This window comes from Microcaecilia unicolor, chromosome 1 (assembly GCF_901765095.1).
Source record: "Microcaecilia unicolor chromosome 1, aMicUni1.1, whole genome shotgun sequence".
Classification (NCBI taxonomy): domain Eukaryota; kingdom Metazoa; phylum Chordata; class Amphibia; order Gymnophiona; family Siphonopidae; genus Microcaecilia; species Microcaecilia unicolor.
Window position 1 is genome coordinate 156853554 of NC_044031.1, and position 10210 is coordinate 156863763.

The window sequence follows — 10210 nt, forward strand, 5'->3', positions numbered from 1 at the left end:
TCACATTTTGCACCTTCCAGTCTCATATATTTCCAATAAACCAATTAACACATCAACTGGCTTTTTTCATTAATAACATCAAACTATTACAATTTAAAATGTATTCTTCAAAAGCAATATACGTACCAACTTTTAGAACTCAAGACATTTTAGTTAATCAGTAATGAACTAACAATGAAATTTTGATTAACAATATTCACATTCCATGTCAGGATCTTTGGTGACACAAAACCTTGCCTTGTGTTCACCCCAAACCTCGGTCCATGATGGTGTTGCACATGAACCATTTCTTTAACCCCCATTCCCTTTTCATCCTCACCAGTTACCCCTCATTTCTGCAATTACCATTGGCCACATACCCCACCACTAGTGGTGACAGTTTTGCTTGTCTCTGCTCCCACCTACACTACAGCTGCCAACCGATTAGGATGGACACATGCTGCTAACAAAAAAATAAAGAAGGTAAGCTCAGGAAGAGGAGAGATGCAAGATCATGGCTGGGGGGGGGGGGGGGGGGCAGGAAGGAGTTGGCAAGGGGTGCATTGGTGGGGTCCTGGGGCACCATTTCATCCCTGCCTCAGATGGCAGATTGCCTTGGGCTGCCCCTGGATCCAATGCTTTGTTCCAGTCATTGCTTGGAGATAGTCTTGCTGGGGTCTCACCAATAGCTTAGCTCTGCACAGCACAGCAGGACTGGTCAAAAGGAGGAAGCCAGCTCAGGCAGAAACTTGATTTAGGAGCTGTCCAAAGTGGGTGCATAGTTACAGTTGCAGCCACTACCACCAAGTAGGGGTCAAAAAAAGAAGAGGCACAAATACACCAAAGGTGACAAAGAAACAGGACCAGGTCTGGAAAAGAAAACAGGTATATTGCAGTGCACAAACCAGTATGACATATCACAAAGTGTTTATTTGGCATATAAACCAGTGATCTAATGCAGCCACGTTTCAGCAGTTGCCTGCATCAGGGGATATGATAACATCTATCAGATCATAAATGAGATTTAAAAAAACATGTAAATAAATAACCTCAATTGTGAATGGCATATATATATATATAAATAATTATTTAATTAAAATAGCCATCATTCAAATTAATAGCCTTACTGGTAAAAAGTACAGAAACCACATCAATTATAGGAGGATTGAATGAAAAGTAATGCGTCCACCTCCATAACTTTTGTTTAAATGAAGACAGTGTGATGAATCGAAAACAAAAATAATGCTTAAACTTGCTGGCAGATATTCAAAATTACTTAACTGGCCAGGAATGACTCTTGATTGCCTAAATATTATTTTAGTGCCTAACAACAGATATTCAGCAGGAGATAACTGGTTATTTTAAGCCAGCTATGTTTAGCGGTTAAAGTAGGCCGCATAAATAGCAGGCCTATCTTTAACCACTAAGCACTTCAAAAGTAAGTGCTAAATATTAGCTTTTCATTTTGCCAAGGCCAAACTGGATATTCAATGCTGGTCACCAGATACGAACCAGAATTTAATATCTAGTCTGAGTGCTGGCATCGGGCAGTCACTGTGCAGCCCAAAGATGGCCGAATATCAGGGGATGCTCTTTTATTACATGCATTTACTTTTCTACATAGTCACCACATTTCATCACCACACATTACTGCCAATGATGGACAAGTTTTTGAATGTCAACATGAAAGAATTGCACATTTTGTCTCTTCAACCAGTTGTTCACAGTCCTGAATAATTATGCTAATATGCTAGAGCACAGCTTGTCAAACTGTGGGTTGGGACCCCCCAATGATGTTGTGACCTAGGCAGGCTCGCCAGAGGTACATAGGTCCATAGGTCACATAATTTTATTTTGCCACAAGTCTGAGGTCACAGCCACAAAAGATTGGGAAACACTGTGATAGAGTAACAAAAGGGACATATTCTACAATTTTGAAATGTTACATTTCTAAACACAAGTGAACTTTTTCTTTGTGAAGTGTTTTAGCACAGTATGCACTAAAAGAAAAAAAAGTAGAGAATTTGTAGGGAAACACAATCTCACAATTTCTTTTAAGCATTCGGTTCATTTGAAACATTTGATACAATGTATGGTTTTACAGTTTGGATTGTATTATCTGTGTACTAGAGATTAGCTTGGTTTTAGAATTTTTAAACTTTTTCTCAATTCGTGTTTTTTTTGTTAATTTTACCCATATTTTGTTTAATAAAAATGTGCATTATAACTTTTGAATGCATGTTAGTGGACTTTGCATATATTATTTTGTAGGTTAATTTATTTATTGCATTTGTATCCCACATTTTCCCACCTCTTTGCAGGCTCAATGTGGCTTACAATACATCATGAATAGTGGAAGTATATTAGGAAATATACATTTAGTGTTACAGAAGGATCTTGGGCAACATGATAATGATAAAACATGATAATAGTATAACAAGCAGATATTGTAAGACAGTTCTGAGTAAATGTGGAGGAGTTATGTATGTTCACATTGGTTGATCTTTGTGGTATGCCTTGTTAAAGAGATGGGTCTTCAGCAGTTTGTGGAAGTCCGTTAGTTCATAAATCATTTTTAAGTTACGCGGCAATGCGTTCCATACCTGTGTGCTCAAGTAGGTAAAGTTTGACGCGTGCATTAGTTTGTATTTTAGACCTTTGCAGTTAGGGAAGTGCAGATTAAGGAATGTATGTGATGATCTTTTGGCATTCCTGGGTGGCAAGTCTATCAGGTCTGACATGTAGGCTGGTGCATCTCCGTGAATGATTTTGTGGACCAGGGAGCATATTTTGAACGTGATGCGTTCTTTAAGTGGGAGTTAAATTGTTTAAGCATGCACCAAGGGATATGTTTATTAAAATGGGCTACAATTAGCAATTCCCACACATTATGAGTAACATGTGGTAGGTTGAAAGCCTGCATAGTAACTATCAAGGGTATGGTCAACATTTGCCCTGCAGGTGTAGCACAGGGCAGACATTTACCACATAGAGCATCAGCATTACGATATATACATCCACACTATCTACCAATGCATTTGCAAAATAAAAACTCCCAATTTCCTGCTTAGCATCCCATTACCCCTCCCCTTGGTCAATATATACACTCACCCTGCACCCCCCAATCAACATCCCAAACCCAACTCCCAACCCTGATCATCATGCGGTAAATCCCCCTCATCAACATCCTTAACCCACCCCAAGCCCCTGAATCTCCTTAGCACTTAGCAGGGGTATCCTTGAAAGGTTAGTTTGGGGCAGTTGTGATCTCTGGATATTTCTGTCCCATTGCCATCTGGGTTCAAAATGGCAGTTCTGACTCTTAGCAGTAGTCTTGTAGAGTTGCCAAAGAAGGGTGAAAGCTCTTTATTTGTCAGATGGACTCCCTACTGCTTGAGATCAGAGCTGCCATTTTGAGTGTCAACACAATCACACAACCAAAGCAAAAATTATTCTATGGTGTTCCATAGATGACAAAAATTCATTGGCCCCACTAAAATATATATTTTACTAAACAAGTCCTTTGGTGCATGTTAGGTTGCATGGTATTTTACTGCCCTCCAGGGAGGTGGAGTTCTGCGAGGGACTCGGTTTTTTTAACTTATTGCAAAACAGTCGATTCAGAGTCATCATCTACTATAATAAAACTCACCCTCAACATTCTGAAGACAACATTCTGAAGTCACTCAGTCAGTCACTGAAGCGTTCATGGATTCATGGTGGTGAAGCCTCAACACTGACCATGTCTCACTGCCCCGCCCTCACATGACGGACCAATCACAAAAAACACCCTCAACATTCTGAAACACAAAGGACCATCACAACACCATTCCCAGGCAACACTAGGCAACGTAAGATGGACCAATCAGAGGAAACTACGTGACAATAAGGGAGGAGCATTCCCCAGCAGAATGGCTCATTATCTGTGCAGCACGGAGAGCACAGAACCACCGCTGGAACGAGAGAAGAATATTCCTGCTGTGGGTATGTGCAAAAATTTACATTTACATTTCACCAACAGAAAGACCCCCCTCCACAAACCTCCTTGACAGACAAAACCACACACACACAATACAACAGAAACACACCCTCAAAGCCACACACCAATCCAACCCACTTTGCCAGCACAGCACAGCACATCCCCCAACCCCCAAGCAAAAAACAAAACAAAACAAAAAAAGAAACACATCAACAACCTGCACACACACACCACCCTCACACACACACACACACACACACAAAATAACTCTGTGACACATACACACACAAAAAAAAAAAAACCACATGCTAGCGCCCGTTTCATTGGTTTTGGAAACGGGCCTTTTTTACTAGTGTTTTAATATTGGGAAATACTAACCTGCATCTGGAAGATATGACTAAAACTAATGTGAAAGACCTTGTTGACTTTTTGGATCTTTCCAGTCTAGAATGACCACACTTATCTCAAACACATGAAAAGGGCCATCATCTGGATCTAATTGATTTCACGTGTATGAGTAACAGCAGTTTAGTGGAAACAGATTCATGTACTCCAATTCCTTGGATGGATCATTTTTTGATCCAGTTTACATTGTGTTGGGAGGAAAAGACAATCTCAAGGGAGACTAGTATGCAGACCAGACAGTCTAGGGGTCATATTGACCATGTCAAGTTCTGGAAATGAGTTGATACTCTTGTTTTGGAAGCTGGTGACAAACCAGAGACAGTGGTCTCTGCTTGTGACAGACTGTGCAGCTCAATTTTGGATAAGATCACCCCTCTGTCTACAAGACAGGGGAAAGTTAGAAAACTGAATAAGTGGTTTCTTCAAGAATTACTGCTTTTAAAGAGATGTTGTTGGTGTAAAGAATGGAAATGTAGAAAGAGTCCAAAAGCTGAAAACAAAAGCAGTTGGAGAGTTCAGGTACAGGAGTATAAGGCTTTGATTTCATCTAAGAAAAAGCAGTTTTATGGTAAATTGGTGGGTGGCATCAAAGTTGATGTGAAGAAACTGTATAATTTGGTGGATTCATTTAATCAGGTGGAGGATTTGGTGACACCAAGTAGTCATCAGAGGCCACCAGCTGTTGAGCTTGTTCGCTATTTTGACTTAAAGGTTAGAAATTTTAGATTGCAGTTTCTGTTAGCAATAGATACCACTCAGGTTTATAATAATGAGTCATCGGCTATACCAGTTCATAGATTGTGGTCACACTTTAAGGAAATTGATGTAGTTGATGTAACAGCATTGCTGCTGCTGTATGATAAATCATCTTATAGTTTGAACTCATGCCCAGCATATTTGCTAATGCATGCATCGGCTCCATTTCTCTTTTCTCTAATGGATTGGTTACATAAGTACATAAGTATTGCCAAACTGGCACAGATCAAAGGTCCATCAAGCCCAGCATCCTGTTTCCAACAGTGGCCAATCCAGGTCACAAATACCTGGCAAGATCCCAAAAAAGTACAAAACATTTTATACTGCTTAGCCTAGAATACTGGATTTTCCTCAAGTCCAATTTAATAATGATCTATGGACTTTTCCTGTAGGAAGCCGGCAAACCTTTTTTAAACTCTGCTAAGCTAACCGCCTTTACCACATTCTCCGGCGATGAATTCCAGAGTTTAATTCCCGTTGAGAGAAGAAAAACTTTCTCTGATTTGTTTTACATTTACTACTTTGTAGCTTCATTGCATGTCCCCTAGTCCTAGTATTTTTGGAAAGCATAAACAGACACTTCACATCTACCTGTTCAAGTCCACTGATTATTTTATAGACCTCTATCATATCTCCCCTTAGCCGCATTTTCTCCAAGCTGAAGAGCCCTAGCCGCTTTAACCTTTCCTCATAGGGAAGTCGTACCATCCCCTTTATCATTTTTTGCCCTTCTCTGCACCTTTTCTAATTCCACTATCCTGCTTATAATCGAAAGAGAAAAACGCCTATATTGTGACCCAAATCGGGAGATAGACATTTATCTCCCAAAAACGAATAAAGCGGTATAATCAAAAGCCGAATTTGGACGTTTTCAACTGCACTCCGTCGCGGATGCGGACAACGTTGATGGGGGCGTGTCAAAGGCGTGGTGAAGGCGGAACTGGGGCGTGGTTATCTGCCGATCAGAGATGGGCGCCTTTCGCCGATAATGGAAGAAAAATATGCGTTTTTAGCGAGAATTTAGGGCACTTTTCCTGGACCCTGTTTTTCCACGAATAAGGCCCCAAAAAGTGCCCTAAATGACCAGATGACCACTGGAGGGCAGGGGCATATCTGCGTGGGGCCACAGGGGCCTGGGCCTCCGCAGATTTCGCCCTGGCCCCCCTCCCCGCCGTCAACCCTCCCCCGCTGCTTACTTTTGCTGGCGCCGAGGTCCGACCCGCAATCTCCGTTTTTCGTCTTCCTCCGTGGCCATGCTTCCAGGAAGTAACGCTGCAGTGCTGATTCGTTGAATCCAGTTCGGCGTCTGACGTCAGACGTCGAACTGGATTCAACGAATCAGCACTGCAGCGTTACTTCCTGGAAGCATGGCCACGGAGGAAGACGAAAAACGGAGATTGCGGGTCGGACCTCGGCGCCAGCAAAAGTAAGCAGCGGGGGAGGGTTGACGGCGGGGAGGGGGTGGAGAGAGGCGGCGGCGGCGGCGGCGGCGGGGGTGGGGGGAGGAGGGAGGCAAAAATGTGCCCCCCCTCTCTGGCTGTGGCCCCCCCTACCGCCGGATTCCAGATACGCCCCTGCTGGAGGGAATCAGGGATGACCTCCCCTGACTCCCCCAGTGGTCACAAACCCCCTCCCACCACAAAATATGCCGTTTCACAACCTTTTATTTTCACCCTCAAATGTCATACCCACCTCCCTGGCAGCAGTATGCAGGTCACTGGAGCAGTGGACTTCAGGCAGGTGGACCCAGGCTCATCCCCCCCCCCCCCCACCTGTTACACTTGTGCTGGTAAATGGGAGCCCTCCAAACCGCCCCCCAAACCCACTGTACCCACGTGTAGGTGCCCCCCTTCACCCCTTAGGGCTATAGTAATGGTGTAGACTTGTGGGCAGTGGGTTTTGAGGGGGATTTTGGGGGCTCAACACCCAAGGGAAGGGTGCTATGCACCTGGGAGCTGTTTTACCTTTTTTTTGTTTTTTGTAAAAGTGCCCCCTAGGGTGCCCGGTTGGTGTCCTGGCATGTGAGGTGGACCGGTGCAATACGAATCCTGGCCCCTCCCACGAATAAATGTCTTGGAGTTATTCGTTTTTGAGCTGGGCGTTTTCGGTTTCTATTATCGCTGAAAAACAAAAACGCCCAGCTCAAAAAAAGATAAACGTCCATGTTTTTTTGAAAATACGATTCGGTCCGCCCCTTCACGGACCCGTTCTCGGAGATAAACGCCCATGGAGATAGGCATTTCTGTTCGATTATGCCCCTCCATATCTTTCTTGAGATGGGCGACTAGAATTGAACATAATATTTGAGGTGCGTTTGCACCATTCCTTTTCTAATAATACCTAGCATTCTATTTGCTTTCTTAGCTGCAGCAGCACACTGAGCAGAAGGTTTCAAAATCATCAACAACGATACCTAGATCCTTTTCTTGGTCTATAACTCCTATCATGGAACCTTGCATGACGTAGCTATAATTCAGGTTCCTCTATCCCACATCCATCACTTTGCACTTACTCACATTAAACGTCATCTGCCATTTAGACGCCCAGTCTCGTAAGGTCCTCTTGTAATTTTTCACAAAATCCAATGATTTAACAACTTTGAATAACTTTGTGTCATCAGAAAATTTAATTACCTCACTAGTTACTCCCATCTCTAGGTCATTAATAAATATGTTAAAAAGTAGCATTCCCAGCACAGACCCCTGGGGAAAACCACTAACTACCCTTCTCCATTGAGAACACTGACTATTTAACCCTACTCTCTGTTTTCTATCTTTTAACCAGTTTTTAATCCACATTAGAACACTACGTCCTATCCCATGACTCTCCAATTTCCTCTGGAGTCTTTCATGAGGTACTTTGTCAAACGCCTTCTGAAAATCCAGATACAGAATATCAATCGGCTCATCCACATGTTTGTTCACCCCTTCAAAGAAATATAGTAGATTGGTGAGACATGATTTCCCTTCACTAAATCCATGTTGACCATGTCTCATTAATCCATGTTTTTGAATATGCTCTGTAATTTTGTTCTTTATAATAGTCTCAACCATTTTATCCGGCACCTACATCAGACTCACTGGTCTATAATTTCCCGGATCTCCTCTGGAACCTTTTTAAAAAATCGGCGTTATATTGGCCACCCTCCAATCTTCCGGTACCACGCTTGATTTTAAGGATAAATTTCATATTACTAACAATAGCTCCATAAGTTCATTTTTCAGTTCTGTCAGTACTCTGGGATGAATACCATCCGGTCCAGGAGATTTGCTATTCTTCAGTTTGTAGAACTGCCCCATTACATCTTCCAGGTTTATAGAGAATTCATTCAGTTTCTTTTTCTCCTCAGCTTCGAGTACCATTTCTGGCACCGGTATCTCACCCAAAACTTCCTTGGTGAAGACCAAAGCAAAGAATTCATTTAATCTCTCCGCTATGGCTTTGTCTTCCCTGATTGCCCTTTTTACTCCTCGGTCATCTAGCGGTCCAACCGATTCTTTTGCCGGCTTCCAGCTTTTAATATACCTAAAAAAAGTTTTACTATGTGTTTTTTGCCTGCAACACAATCTTTTTTTCGAAGTCCCTCTTAGCCTTCCTTATCAGCGCTTTGCATTTGACGACATTCCTTATGCTGTTTCTTATTATTTTCAGTCGGGTCCTTCTTCCATTTTCTGAAGGATTTTCTTTTAGCTCTAATAGCTTCCTTTCCCTCTCTTTTTAACCATGCCGGTTGTCGTTTGGTCTTCCGTCCTCCTTTTTTAATACATGGAATATATTTGGCATGGGCTTACAGGATGGTGTTTTTTGAACAGCATCCATGCCTGATGTAAATTTTTGACCCTCGCAGCCACTCCTCTAAGTTTCTTTTCACCCTTCTTTTAATTTTATCATAGTCTCCTTTTTAAAAGTTAGACACTGACGTGTTTGATTTCCTATGCATACTTACTTCAAAACTAATATCAAATCTGATCATATTATGATCACTGTTATCAAGCGGCCCCAGCACCATTACATCCTGCACCAGATCATGCACTCCACTAAGGACTAGGTCTAGAATTTTTCCTTTTCTCATTGGCTCCTGTACCAGCTGCTCCATAAAGCAGTCCTTGATTTTGTCAAGGAATTTTACCTCCCTAGCGTGCCCTGATGTTACATTTACCCAGTCAATATCGGGGTAATTGAAATCACCCATTATTATTGTGCTGCCCAGTTTGTTTGCGTCCTTAATTTCCTTTAACATTTCTGCATCAGACTGTTCATCCTGGCATCGAATATCTGGGTTTAATTCTGCCACAGCTGTCAGTGACTTAAAAACTGCCAACCACTGCATGTTTGATGGGTCTGATGCCAATGTTTCAAACAGAATCAGCACTGGTCTCACTTACGGTAAGTAGAAGTCAGTGGAACAAGCACATTTTCCCAGCAATATCCAACTAGAGTAAGAGCCTACAAAACTGGTCCAATGGGGAAATTTTTCAAAGGTGTCCTCAAATGTTGACATTTTTTTTCAATGCCAAAGCAATTAGATAAAATGGGCCAGACACTCCGCCAATGGGAGGCAGCCCGCATAAGTGCCGTGCTTGGTGCTGACCCTGGGTATTCAATGTCAGGCCATTTCTGGTGATCGGTATTGAGGGGCCCTTTTACAAAGCGGTGGTAAACACAACGCGGGCTTACTGCATGCTTATTTGGAGCTACTGATAGCCCAACGTGGGCATGAGCGGTAGTTTCAGCCCCTGCATGCACCATTTCCCACGCTAGGAAAAATCAACCCATATTTTTTTTAGTGTGGCGCTAACCCAGCAATAATTAGGCAGTGCAGTATGCTACGCGGCTACCGCCAGGTTAACACAGGAGCCCTTACCGCTGCCTCAATAGGTAGTGGTAAGTGCCCCCTCCCCCCCCCCACATGGCCACCTGGTAATGGCAATCTTACCGCATGGCCATGACTATTTTCAGACTTTTTTTATCCGCTGAGGTAAAAAGGGCCACAGCACGCAGCAAAAACAGCCCCCGTCACTATCACATTATCGCATCTTGGTAAAAAGACTCCTGAATACTGAAAGAATTTGCCTTCCATTTAGTTTAGTT